Below are 14,086 nucleotides of genomic sequence, written 5' to 3' on the forward strand. Positions count from 1 at the left end.
GGCAGCGCTGCCTGCCTGGGGGGTCGGCCTCAGTGGCCGTGCTGTTGTCACCGCTTCGCAGGAGGCTGTGACAAGGGGTTGCTATCTGTGGATGATATAGATTAGAAGGATAAGAAACAGCGAACCTGCCATGGAAGATATTGCTGTAGCAGTGAATGGGGAGCTGGCAGGAGAAGTGAAATAATTTCACGTCATAAAGGCAGCGGGTTCAGAAGTTTTGAGGTGGGATTGGGATTGCTGGCAGAGATCCCTCGGCTGGCCAAGATGCGCTTGCTGGATTTCGCTGCTGTAACAGGCTTGTGTACCTTTTACTAAACACCAGAAAAAGTGTGTTTGGATTATAATAAATTTGCATTTATTATTTATATATCTGCATTTATTATTTTATATATTTATATATTATATAATACATATTTGCATTTATTTATTATTTATAGATAACCTTTCATTTGAGGATGTTAATCATTGCATCAGTCTGCACCACCCTGCAGTAATCACGGTTGGGTATTCTCTCTCAGTCGGTGAGAGCCCGGAGGATCTTCAGAGTGGGTGAAAATCATCCCAGACGTAGGTTTAAAAAAAGAAAGGGAGAAAAAAACGGAAAAAGAAAAGCAGGCCTCCCAAAAGCTGTGGTGGAACCTGGTATTAGCAAATGCTTCTAGGAAGTTTGACTGAGAGCCATATGGCAATGTGGGGAGTATTATCCATCGCTCCAAAAGTTGGTCTCTGAATCAGCCTATTGACTTCAACAGCACTTAATCATGTGTTTTAGTTCTTCTTTGAAAAGGCTTGCATTCCTGAATCATGTCCTCCGATTTTAACCACTAGACGGTACTTTGTTTTGTGGTAGCAGACAAGTCCAGTCATATTTCTGTGACTAAGTTTGCAAGTTTTGACTACATCACTAGTGAAGTATGCTGATTAATATTCCCCCTCTTATCAAAATCCAAACATTTGCCGCTGTCCTTGAATTTTAGGGTGAAACCGAGTGTCTTCCTGGGATGGAGTTGGTGGGATGCCACAGGATACTCTGTGATTTTGTGTGTTCATCAGCAGGGCATTGTGGATGCTGTGATGGAAATAAACAGGGGTGAAACCAGTGATCTCAAAATACTGCCCTGAATTCTGCTTTCAAAAGCCCTGAGTGTTGGTGGTGATTGAACCCATATATTAAAACAAGAACCCGTTGCGTCGATCCAAATTTGGATTGTACTTGGATGCTGAAGGACATCCTGGAGCCTCACATGTGGCTCTGCTGTGTCAGGGATGATTTGGACTCTGTGTTTGGTGGGTTTGTGCATCTTTTTGGGATGTACTAGTTTGTGTCCATTGCACCCACAAGTCCCCCCTCATGTTTTCGCGCAGGTAGAGTTACCAGGTACCAGCCATGGGTTGCAAGGCGGCCGGGCATGGGTGCTGGAGCGTCCAGGTGGGCTGCATTCACAACTGCCACAGCCTCAGAAATGCAGGGAACGTGTGCTCCCCTCCCCGCTGAGGGAGTTCCCAGGGATTTCTGCTCCAGTCTGGTCCTTATTAAAAGGAAACTCTGGGCAAACTCCTGTGCCGCTACCTGGTTTGGCATGCAGAGGGGAAAAAATCCTGTCCCACCCCATTCCTGGGGAGGGGGTGCATGGGCTTCGCTTTCATCCCTAAGAATCATTATATTTCAGCAGAATTTTTTGTCTCACCTTTCTGTGTTTTTACAGCTAAAGCAGTTTTTACTTCCCAACTTTCAACATATGGGATTTGGTTTCAGTTTATTAAAAAAAAATTCAAGATCCGCAGTCTGGATGAAACACCAATGCCTTTGTTATTTGCCCACAATTTTTAGCTTTAATTTTGTATCCTTGGCAAATGCCAGAAGTCCCAACTAGTTGCGTGTTCAGTAGCTGCTGTTTTCTGCTGTCTTAGTCTTAACCATTTTTTTTTTAATTATTTTTCCTGTTAGACACTTTTCTAATTGGGGATAATACCAAAATGATTAATCAAATTAAGCATGAGAGCAAAGTGGCTGATGCACAAAGCTGTCTTCTGCAGTGAGGTTGTCTCCCTGTAGCTGAAGTTGCTTAATGGGCCTCTTAGGCTCTATATTTTTTTTTTTTTTTAATAAGGTACTGTGTAGATCCCATTGACTTCAATTGTTGATTGGGATGCCTGACAGCCGGGAAATTAAGCCCCTTCTTTGTGACCGAGTTGAAGGCCAGATTTTCAAGGATTTTCGAATGCTTAGCAGCCATAATTGCTGTTAGGTTTTTGGTCGGTTTTTTTTGTTGTTGTTTTGTTTTGTTTTGTTTTTTTTAAAAAGTTAAATTCTCATTTGGATATCTAAGTAAGGGTGAGAGATTACAATACTTGTAGCGACTGGTGTTACTGGGATATGATGAATTGTTTTGGAAGAACCTGGCACCTAATGAGCTAGTTGCTTTACTGTCCAAATAACAGCTTTGTTCTCCTGGATTTCTGCTTTGTTCGCAGACACCAAGCATTTCTGCAAATTCTGGTCTTGGAGGAGAAAATTCCTTGCTTCTGCCTTATTTTTCTGTGTTTTCTGTGGCAGTTGGGGGAGGGGGGGGGCAAACCGAGTTGAGTAAATTAGACAACTGTTGGAAAAAAGGGGGACATGCAAAATCAAGTGTTCTACTTGCGTAATCTGTTTAACACCAGCGAGGCACGGAGCCTTGTGGGACGTGGGAATAAAAGGAACATCTGTGCAGGCCACATGGCATGCTCCGGAGGAGCCCTCCATCCCAAGCAGCTCAGCTCTATTTGCAAATAAAAGCTCCAACCAACATCAAAAAGTTGAGGTGGATCCCAGCTGAAAGGGGAGAACAAATGTTACCTCTCGGTGCAGTGAAGTTCCCCCTGCAAGCAGCCTTTGTGGTCTTTTTAAGGATGCTTTGGGCATGTGTTTCTAATGGCAATTTATTAAAAGAAAAAAAGGAAAGGAAAAGGGAAAGAAGAAAAGAAAAAGGTTATTTATTTTGGAAAAAATATATACTGAAAGATTTTAAGAAATTGCTGAGTAGGAAATTGCTGAGTATCTCAAGCTACAATCAAATACAGGTATATGAGGTGGAAATAAGAATACAGATGGTAGGGGGTTTTTTGGGGGGGTGAGGTTTTTTGTTTGATTGACTGGGGGGGGGGGGCATTCTTCCTTTTTTTTTTTTTTTTTTTTTTTTTTTTTTACCTGGCTGTAGACATCCTGAGATCCCAAGGCTTTCCAGGCTGATCTTGCTCCTCTGATTTTGCTGCCGGTGGTGGTGGTTGGTAAACAGCTCCATCCTTAGGCGGGACCCTGGGGACCTGCCGCTGCTCCGGCCCTGCTCCCCCAGGACACTCGCTGGAAGGGAGGATAAACAAGACAGCAGTACATTTTATTTCCCCTTACAACCTGTTAGAGTGCAGTAATTCTTGCAAGGACGCATCTAGTTCGGGGCTTTGCGTTTTCTAGACAGGCTGTATTGTTTTTAACAGAGTCATGTATCAGCAAGCTGGGTAGTCTGTATCAAGAAGGCACGTATTTTTTAATATGTAAATAGGAAAGGATGGTGTTTCATCTTGATTCCAATGTACCCAGGGTGGCAATAACGCTTTTTAAATCCCTGTGAAACAGATTGTATATGGCAAAATTAATGTCTCAACTCTCCAAGTATTTTCTCTAAAATATTTGAATTTTTGCATTTATTATGCCACTTGTTTAAAATAGCGAACGATATCAGCCGTGCATTCAAAGCTTAATTGGTGGAACACAGATTTATTCTAATTTAAAACAGTCACTTAAAAACAGTTTTGTATATATGTATACATGGGCACAACTTTTCATACAGTTGTCTGTTTTGGAGCGGTCTCTTAGGCACTGATGTACAAGTTGAACCTGTTTTCTTTTGTGCAACATGGCTTTGAGAAATCATTAGTTAAAACAGTATTCTGTAGTTTCCTTGCAGTCAGTAAACAGCCTAATGTGAGTGGTGCATAAGATGATTGAAGTTCTGCCTTTGATCAGGCTTTGAAATGTATCGTGCCAAATATAGTCCCAAGGTGTATGTGTATCTACGTGTGTTTGTATATATATATCTGTTGGTGAAAGCTGCTTTAACGAAAATCTGGCCAAGTAACAAAATAACATGTCCATCAGCAATTGCCACTGCAGGACAGTGACGGAAGAGCAGCAGCAGAACCGCAGCCATGTGCTCATCTGTGTCACCCACCCCAGGCAGGGTGTGGGTACCTGGAGATGCTTTGGGTCGTTTTCCTCTTTTTCAGTCACATCTGTCATTGTTATTATTTCCTCAGCCACTTTCCGTTTTGTCCCACTCCTTGCCATCATTTCGTAAGGACTTTTCCTCTGCCACCCATTTTCTCCTTGAAACTGGGCTCTGTTATGATGCCATGTCTGGTGGCAGCGGGGTGTTTTGCAGCTCACTGCGGTGGCTTGGGAAGGGTTTGCCGCACGGACAAGGGTCGGGCGTGGGTACCCTGTGCCAGATCCACGTAGCAATGCCTAACTCGCTCCGGTGGAGCGCAGGAATTTCAGATACTTTCTTCTTTTGCAGCCACTTGCCTTTTTTTCCCACTGCGTCTCTTCTCATTCCCCTGAACACATGGTCAGGTATCTGCTACCCATTGGGTTTGTCCTGCCCATTGCAGAAAGCTCGCTCGTACCGCGGCAGCCCTTCGCGTCGGGTGGCATTTCCAGCCTGTGCTACCCGAGCACTGCTGGATGTGATGCACTGTGCTGTTCCTTAGGTCACAGCATAAACTCTTGACAACTCTTTAATTGCATCAAGTGCTGCAGACAGTTTTGCAGTTTGATGTATGAGAAGATGCTCTCGGTTGCTTCAAAAGCCCTGGGAGTAGCTGGACCCTGGGGTGGAGGTGCGTGAAGAGGGCTGGAAGCATCAGGGAAAGGTGAGGGTGGTAGGGCTGACCTCATGCTGGTGAGATGAAGTCCATAGTGGTCTGCCAGATCATCTGAGCTGTGCGCCTCTGCCTGTGAGATTTAAATAGTGAAATATTAAAACTTGTCTTTCAAATCTGTTCAATATTACGAAGATTAATTTTTGTTGGGGCAGATTAATAGGTTTCCTATTCTGATTAATACAGTGATAATAAAAATGTTGTGATTGCTGGAATTAATGAAGCCCAGATTCCTGTTTCAAGGTTTGATTGACTTTGTACTTCAGTTATGCTAAAGCTGCTGCATCTCGTTGCCCCTTATTTAGCTGTAGCCTTCGGAGAATCTGTATGGGAGCAACGCAGTGCAGGAGGAGGTCTCATCAAAGAATCCATTGGGGGAGAAGTTTTGTTAAAGAGTAGTCAAGTGTTTTGCTCATGTTGCAGCGTTATTAGTTTCTCTGTCTTTAACCCAGCAGGCTATTTTTGTGAAAGTTGTAGATAGAGGAGTGTCCAACTCAAATGTGTGGGCGCATCATTAAAAGCTTCAATTTGTCAATGCCAAATCGAACTCAAGTGCGTGGGTAGATCATTAAAGGCTTCAGTTTATCAGAACCGATCTATTATCTGTTCCTCTCCCTCCTCCACCCTTCCCCTCAGCACTACGTGTGGTTTCCCCAGGCTCTCCAGCGCTAAGTTCCATGGAAGTGCCTGAGCTGCCTCCGGGCCAGGCTGGACTCCCTCCTGGCACGGCTCGGTCTGGAGCTGGCCGAGTGCCGGTGAGCCAGCTGGCTGTTGGAGACAGCTGATCAAATGGTTTGGAGGCCTCCAGTGGTGCAAGCCCCAGACTTAATGCTGTGAGAATTCATGTCTTTGGGAGCGCTCTGCTCCCGTTAATCCCAAGGGATTCAAAAGATGCAGGTGGGGCTGGGCACAGAAAGTACACGGTGATCACTTAAGCCTTGTTCCCTTGGGAAACCTGGCTGAAGAAATGTTTTGTGGACTATTTTAGTGAGGTCAGTTTTTGATGGCGTAAGAAACATCCATTTTTCCTGGTGCACCGTCAGAGTTCAGGCCAGGCTGGGATGGGATGTCTTTACCTACTCCCAACACTGTTTCTTGTTCCTTGTGTAGAAGCTCTCCCAGCTTTCAAATCTGCTTGTTGGCACAAAGATGCCAAGATATTCCTTATGCTCAAGGAGTGATGTGAAGGAGAATAGCGATCTGGAGGTGAGGACAGTGCTTCTGTACACCGTAGCCCTTGTCTGCTGCAGACCAAATATATTATTTAGACAAGTCATTTTGCCTCAAAAGTCTCAAAAGAACATGAAATCTTTCGAGCAAGCATTAGCCAAAACGAGCCTCAATTTCTCGTCTTCTAAACAGGGCTAATGATACTTTGCTGCTCTACAGACATATCATGGCTAAAGATTACTAAGCATTTGAATACTGTGGTGCAGCAGGTCAGCTGGAGAAATCTTGCCCCAACATGTGTAGATGCAGCTTTCTGCTCGGCTACATACCCACCTGCCTATCTGTCATCAAGCGCGGCAATAAAGCGAGCCTTGGATGTGTGTTTCTGACACTGCTCAGTTGCTTCTCTCAAGTGCTCTGCTCCTCGTGAATAAAATACAACTGATGCAAGGCGCAGGTCACTTTTGGTTTGTAGGTATTTCAGAGTCTCTGAGAAAGAAGTCACGTTTAGCATAAATGCTGTTTAAAACCCCCTTTTGGATCTATTTTTATTGTGTAGCACAGTTTTATAATAGGGTCGCATAATCCCTATATTTAGATTTCTGAACTCTTGTGATCTTCTTTGAGCCGTTGCATTGCATTCAGCAAAGAATGGGAGAAAGCCCCAGGGATAGAGAAGTACTGTGGTTTTGTCTTATGAAATTTCATCCAGTTGTTGCTAAGACAGAAAATTCCAGATGTTCCTCAGGAACAGTGGGCTGCCAAAATAATTAACTCCACGAGGTTAATTTGAAGGTGGCAGTCCTTGCCATTGCCAAAGTGCTGGTAGATGTGGAAAGGCTGGGAGCAGCCACCGTGTTGGGGATGCTATGGAGGGAGAGGACTGGGGAATGAAGAGGTCAGAAGCACCACATGTGATTTTTGCTGTCATATTTTTTCTTACCCCAGTCCCTCAGGGCATTTTCATCTGTTGCAAAGTTTGTTTTCTCCTCTGGGGTTTATTGCTTCAGGTCCCTGTTGCGTACTGGTCCAGGGAGCAGAGGCTCTCCCGGGTGTTGGTGCATCCATTCGGGCAGTGAGTGCCCTGCTCCAGCTTGGGCAGGCACTGGAGCTGCTCTTTAAATCCCGTGTGATTTCATGGGTGCGGTGTTCGTGCACCACAGCCCTGGGAACACCTCTGTTCGTATTTCTGAATATGAGTTTTTACTCAGTGTGGATACTTCGCCAGTAAAGAAATTACACATCTTATTTTAAAATACCCTTGTTAGTAAAATGGATGTTTCATTTGTACAGCAAGCAGCTTCCTCTGAGCTAAGCTTAAACTCAATCTGTGTTACTAATAGCTGGGGAAAAAAAATACTAATTGGTATTTCTTAACTGATGTTTGCAAATTTTGCCTTTTCACCCTGAACATCAAATAGTTTTTATATGTGTTTTTCCTTATCTCGGAGGAAAGATTATTGCTAACAAGAGATTCTACATTTTGTTAAGGTTTTATCAGGATGCAGTGAGTGAAGGCAGAGTAAATATTTCAGAAATTCAAAGACTGTTATATTTTGATAATGCAAAGTAGGTTAAAGTATCTGGATTTTGTGCACAGTGCTGTGTTTTCGAGCAGAATATGGATTTGGATGGTGACACATTTTGGTATTTAGAATGAACATAAGCTTGCCTGTCGGAGGAGCACATTGCAAATGTGAAATAAGTGTGTCTTTAAAAACCTTTCTTAATATTGTAAGTTTCAGTTTTATTTAAAGCCAAATAAAGTCTGCTGTGTGATAGAGTAATGTTTGATATGTAGAAATACTCCTGTAATGCTTCCCCTCCCCCCAGTGTTTATAACCACCTTTTATTTTCAAAGGAAAATGGTAGGCTTTGATATGATTCTGAGTGAAGTTTTAAAACATGTTTTTGTCTTTCAGTCTCCTGAGAACATTTTTTCTGAGTGACTCCGGCTTCCAGACACATTTGCCATGATAAGGGTTTCGATCCTTTCCCATATTTGCCCTGAGTCATGAGTGGATATGTGTGATGCCTGCAAGTAAAACTGGTGAGTCGTCAAACCCAAGTTTGCAGTAACTCACTTATTCTTTCTTACAGTCTCTCCTTCCCTCACCCTTTTCTTCCCTTTCTAATATGGTGGGGTTTGGGTTTCTTTTTTTTGGTGTATTATCTGTGCTTAAAAGCAAGTCACCACTATTCTTTAAAAAAAAAACAACCAACCAAAAACCTTCACTGTAATGAAATAGCAGTGATAACAAGTATTATCAATACAGAACAAATACTCCCTTCCTTTCTTTCTTCTCTCCATCCCCTCAAATCCTATGAGCTATGAGGTCTTTGGTGCCAAAACCGGAGTTCAGTGATGCAGATGAAGCCACTGCCTGAAACTGAAGCCTTGCAGATAGACAGGGTCTAAACATGCTTATGTGGGCAATTCGTGTTGTGATTAAATATGGATATAGAGAGGTCTCCCCTCCATCATGTGTCAGATGATGGACTCTCAAAGGAACCATTGCCAACAAATAATTAGCTCCACCGTTTGCTGCACTTGCATCCCAGTGACAAAATGGTGTCACAGATACACAGGAGAGCTGTCTCTTCTCTTGCGCTTGCCCCGTTCAGCGTGGTGTTCGTGCTGCGATGCCCAGCCTGGAGGAACACAGGGACAAAGCCTTTAATAGCCAATTTTGGCCAGGGTGCACTTGATCAAGCTTGAGAGGATGGTGTGGGGCAACCCCTTCTCTGTTAATTGGCAGTTGCCATTTCCCTGTGGCGTTAGCCAGCCGAGAAGCCTCTTGGCCCCTTTTGTGCCAAACGAGTGGCGGTTGTACCTTCCTGGCTGTCCCTGTCCCCCAGCAGCCTGGCACAGGGAGCCTTCCTGTGCCCTGTCCTCTTACCCGCCTGCCTCTGAGTGCCTCTCTTATTTATAACTGGGGCAAGAGGAGGGGCAATATTTCTTCATTAACCAGAAGACTAAGAGGTTGGGAAAACAGGAATCATCTGATTTTACAGGATAACTGGAAGGTCTGTGTAAGAGATCTTTCAAAACTAGGAAATCTGCATAATTAAATTGTGTAGGAAATGGGAGTACAAATTGTTTTTTAAAAGAAATCCAGGTTTGTATTATATATTTAATATCCCTCTGTGTGTTAGAAAGTGCATTTCAATTCAAAGATTATAAAACCCGAGAAATTCACACATCAGTGAATTGTGATTTTTTTTTTTTTTTAAATTTCCATTTTTTTCTTTTTTTCCAGAGGTAGCATAATTACCATGTCATTTAGCAAAGATTATAATAGCTGTTCAGTTTTTACCGACTGGTGTAGTAAACAGTTGAATAAACCCATATGGCAGCTCAAAGTGTGCATGCAGGAGAGAGATTCTTACCATTTCCTTCATGTCTGAATTACCAGCCTCACTGATACGACTGAGATCCCCAAACAGGGACCAATTGCAGACTTCTTCAGTGATGCAAAAATTTCTCACCGCTCTGTCACATATGAATCAATTGATTTTAATCACAGTGGTTAGCTAATTAATTATTTCTTTGTGCCTATGAAGTATGCATGGAAAACTTGGGGTTATATGCAAGGTACGTGCCTCTATTTAAAGCAGTCTGTGCATTTGCTTAATACTTCTTTAATAACTGTAAATAATGCCTGGAGTCCCAGTCTTACTATCCAAGTCACTATTAAAGGTCATGGCCCTTCTAAGGCTGGCATAGGTTAAGTGCGACAACACGGGGTATTGCGATAGCCCCGTGGTACTGCCTGTAATGGGACTTTGTGTCTGGTCTCAGTGGTGGCAAATGGAAGGACTGGCATGTTTGGAAGCATCTCCTTGACATAACAGGTTGGGTTATGGGGGTATGGAGCTGTGGCCAACCGGCCTCCTGAGTAAAGACAAAGTGTTTGAGTAGCGTGCCCTTGGGATAGCTTCAGTATTAAAAAATAAAAGCAACAAAAAGAAGGATTGTTAACTCTCTCCAAATGCTGGCTTGAACAAAGATCCTCCTAAAGTTAACTTACTTCCAGTTATCTTAAAATTTTCATGTCACATAATAGCTTTAAAATACCTTATGAATGCATTAGACTCTGCAGGTGCTTAGAAAATATTGCAAAATAAGAATATGAAATGACCAAGCATGGAGCAGTCCCACTGGAAAGGAGCAGTTGGCCAAAACTGGTGCTTGTGTTCATCTTAACCCTGATGTACGACCAGCCCTCCACCATAATTCTATCAAGAGATGTTAAGTTGCCTAGCAGTGCGCTGACTGCAGAGGGTACGTATTGAGCTAATTGTTCTCGTTTTCCTTGAGAGTTCAGCTTAAAGGAGTGATCCTTTCTCTGGCTGCAGCAAGAACCACTTCTCAGTGGTCTCTCTTGTTTCCCACTCGAGTGTCCCTGGTGATGTCAGGAATAATTCATTCACTGCCGTACGCGTTTTAGAAGTTTCCAGCTTATTGAGTAACCAAATGTGGTTTCTGCTGATTGTGTTGACTGAATACGTAGGGCCTTTCGAAGAGGCAAGGGTTTTATTTAAAGCAGAGCATTTAGTTGTATACCATTTTATGGCAGGCAAAGGTCATCTAGGGTAAGCAGCCAGAACAGTGAATTGCCTCATTGCAGCACCTAGGAAAATGAGACAGAAAGATACGGTAAAAGGTTTTAACAAATTGCTCATCGTTATAAATTTTTGAAGTCGAGGAACTGGTACTGTGTACGTTTTTAAATTGGAGATAACCATGCTTGTACAATAAATTGAGTTAAGAACAGAACAAATCAAAATAATGGGGTGGTACTAAAAACCTGGTTGTGCAGCGAGTTGCTGGCACAGCACGCTGCCGGCGGGGCTCGGCGCTGCACACGCCAAGCTGACACAGTGTTAGAAGCCTGCCGTGTCCCTGCACGGCCGGAGGCATTTCCACCAGGCTTCGTGGTGACCTTTTCTTGCAGGGATGCCTGGCTCCTGCTGCAGTCCTCTCCTCAGGTGGATGGGCTCCTGGTTACACAGAAGTCTTTACCTGCCCGTGATGCCTCTTGTGACAGCCAGGGAGCAAAAGCCGAAGGGGTTCGTACTCAGCTGCGGAGCAGGGGTGGGTTCCCCCGGGTCAGCAGGTTGTGCTAACCCAGACGTGTGTCGTGGGACGGGGAGTGGGGCAGAGCTCCAGGAGCCGAGCCCGGCGTCCCCCAGCAGAGCTGCATGGCAGGAGATGGCACTTCTGTCCCCGCAGGTTCTCCCTTGCTCCTTAAAGCAACAGTGGCTATGGAAAGACTTTGTTTTTCTGAAACTTTTCTGTCCGTGGAACTTTCTCTGTGACGGGGGGGGTGAGAAGAGAAGAAGTAATTTTAACAATTTAATATACTACATAATATGTTTTATAAGCTGGTGTGAATGCTCCTAAGTATTTTGGTCTTTTTTCATAACACAATGAACCTAATATTGGTAAAAATACAGATCTTAGCTGCCACCATAAAGAGAGGCTAGATTTAATAAACAGTTATGAATGTTGGCAGCTGCCTATCAGATTGTATAACATCGGCTATAGCACATGAAGACAGTGTCAACTTACATTTTATCTCAGAAGTATTTTCAAAGCATTTATTTTGCTTTCTCTTGAGTCCTTAACCTAATTCAAGTTATATAATTGGTGGAATATTTTTCCACACCGCTAATTGGCTGGGTGCCAGCGTGGAAACCATTGTCTGACTTGATGATGATCAGGAATTAACATGACATTTGCGTGGTGGTAATGGAATACATTAGTAATGTAATTCATGACTGTAAGAAAGAGACCATCATCTCCCACCTCTGATCAGCAGGAGGGGCTGGGAGGATGATGAAATGCTCCCAGCAGGCACCTCACAGCAGTGGCTGGCCAATCTCGATGTCAAATTTAGTTTTAAATTCTTCAGACAAAGCTGTAATGCTTACCAATTAATTACTACAAATGTCAATTAAAAATCTACCAAATAATACAGTAAGATTAAATTTCAATTAAAAAAATTACATTTAACAAGGAAGATACAACATTATTTTAATGAATTCTGCTGAAGGTGACAGTTTATCTAGATATATTTATACCGTGTAGGTGGATCTAAATTCATTGGATGATGTTAACCATGTTACTCCGTGTACATATTAGTTTTGAAAATTATTTCCACTTTGGCTATGTCCTGGAGGAGATGGGGCATCAAGGGGCATTTCTCGTCACCAGGAGAAAGGGGAATTTCACACCTTTGAAGTACAAAAATCTTCTCACACCTAAACCGAGGGCTTTATTATAGACTCTTATCCTGGCTCAATTAGTGGTATTTTTCATTGCTTTATATTTATGAAACCAAATACAGAATTTTTGTGCGGTAGTAGAACAAGCCCTGACTTTGCTATGACTATAATGATTGCTTGGGACAATTTTTCAAGTGATCTGTTTTATCATACAAATAATGTCAATTATTCCGATAAATCACTTAACAGGAAAAGATTTTGCTGTGTGAAAGTGGTGAACTGTAAGTCCTGAGCAGAGCTTTGATCTGCAAGGCTGCAGCCTGGTTTAGTAGAGTTTTTGAGTGCATGCTTAAATTTAATCCCTTAGTTGATACTATGGATGCTTAAAGATGTATTTTGAATGAGGGGTGGCACAGCAGAGATGTCACGTAGCATGACGAAGCGCTGAGTTTGCGCGGATCACAAGTATGCGTACAACAAACTCTTGTAAAACACTGGCACCTCATCGGATGCAGAGTGTTAACAGTGCAGAGCGGATTTTGTAGCTGGAGTTTCGTGTCGCAGTAACTGTGTTTTTATTGAACAGGGCAGTTCTTACGCTGCTCGAGATAGAGATTCTGGTGCTTTGGGAAGGCATGAGAGCTTGTGCTTGCTGGCGTGGTGCAGGGGACAGAGCTGGGGTGTGCAAGTGGCTATCCTCCTGGTATTAAAGCATTTGTGAGCCAAGGCCTCTAAATATGATCTGAAGAATACTTTCTCAGCTTCCTTGAATTTTTTTCCATGAGCTTTTATTATGTTTTCACACCATCACGTCTAAAATAGGTAAGAGGGAAGACATAATTGAAGAAACAGATTTTATCTGTCAAGCCAGCACTGAGAAAAGTCACTCTCGGGGACCAGAGGCTCCTTTTCCTTGGCTCTGCTGTGTCTGGAGCCATTGAATTTCAGCAGGTTTTAACTTAAAATAAAATATAAAAAAACCACAATGCGCACGCAGGAAATCAGGAAAGCCATACAACTACTCATGGCAGGTTGAAGTAATGATGTGCTCTTTAGTAGACAGGCTTTGCTGGTCCCTTGGTTGCTGTTCAGGCTTTGCCCATCGGTGGGTGAACGCAACGAGCATGATCTCTGTCTCACTGCTGCTATTCAGATACCTTTGGGTATTGGTAACAGCTTTACGGAATCATTCCTGCTTCGTGCTATTATCTGATAAAGCTATCACCAGCAGGAGATGGGAGACAGGGGCCTCAGGAAATGGATGCTGTGGAAGTGTAAGAGCAGCTGAAACATTTTCTCACCAGTCCTCACAGACAGCAAGGTGATGGAGAGAAAGGTAGAGCAAGGCAGACTCATTTCCTCACCAGCAGCCAGAAAGCTTTAAACAAGGAGGCAGGGAGGGAAGAGTGGGAGCATGTAACATCTTTCTGCCAGGAAATAATGGCATGAGGAGGTTGTGGGTTTGGGGCACCCACTGGTCAGGCGATTAAGTGGCAGCTGGAGCTGCTGCTCTTAAAACCCATCTTCCCAGGGGCTTTCAGCTCTGCACAGGACCAGTCATTTTCTGATTTGAGCCCTGGGATGAAGCTCTTGCTCCGGTTCTTGTTTGAGAAGTGGTGTGTGTGGTACGGTAGGAACTGAGCACCTTCTGTGTCCCAGGCGCTGGTGCATTGGGGTGTCCTGTGTGAGGCTGGCATCCATCCCAAGCACTCATGGTGGTGTCTGGTCTCCTCATTGGGGTGTCCCACATGAAGCCTGTGCTCAT

General features: G+C 43.5%; 1 protein-coding gene across 9 annotated transcripts in view; it reads left to right on the forward strand.

Moving 5' to 3' along the window:
• The window catches only part of FOXP1 (forkhead box P1), a 391,241-nt gene that overhangs the window by 37,581 nt on the left and 339,574 nt on the right, over nt 1-14,086 (forward strand). For all 9 annotated transcript variants that reach the window (XM_072876061.1, XM_072876057.1, XM_072876058.1 and 6 more), the window contains one exon: nt 8,013-8,140. The gene's annotated coding sequence lies outside the window, so the exon portion shown is untranslated. Of the gene's footprint in view, nt 1-8,012; nt 8,141-14,086 lie in introns of those variants that run through there.

The sequence above is a fragment of the Ciconia boyciana genome, chromosome 11 (genome assembly GCF_034638445.1).
Source record: "Ciconia boyciana chromosome 11, ASM3463844v1, whole genome shotgun sequence".
NCBI classification, from domain to species: Eukaryota; Metazoa; Chordata; class Aves; order Ciconiiformes; family Ciconiidae; genus Ciconia; species Ciconia boyciana.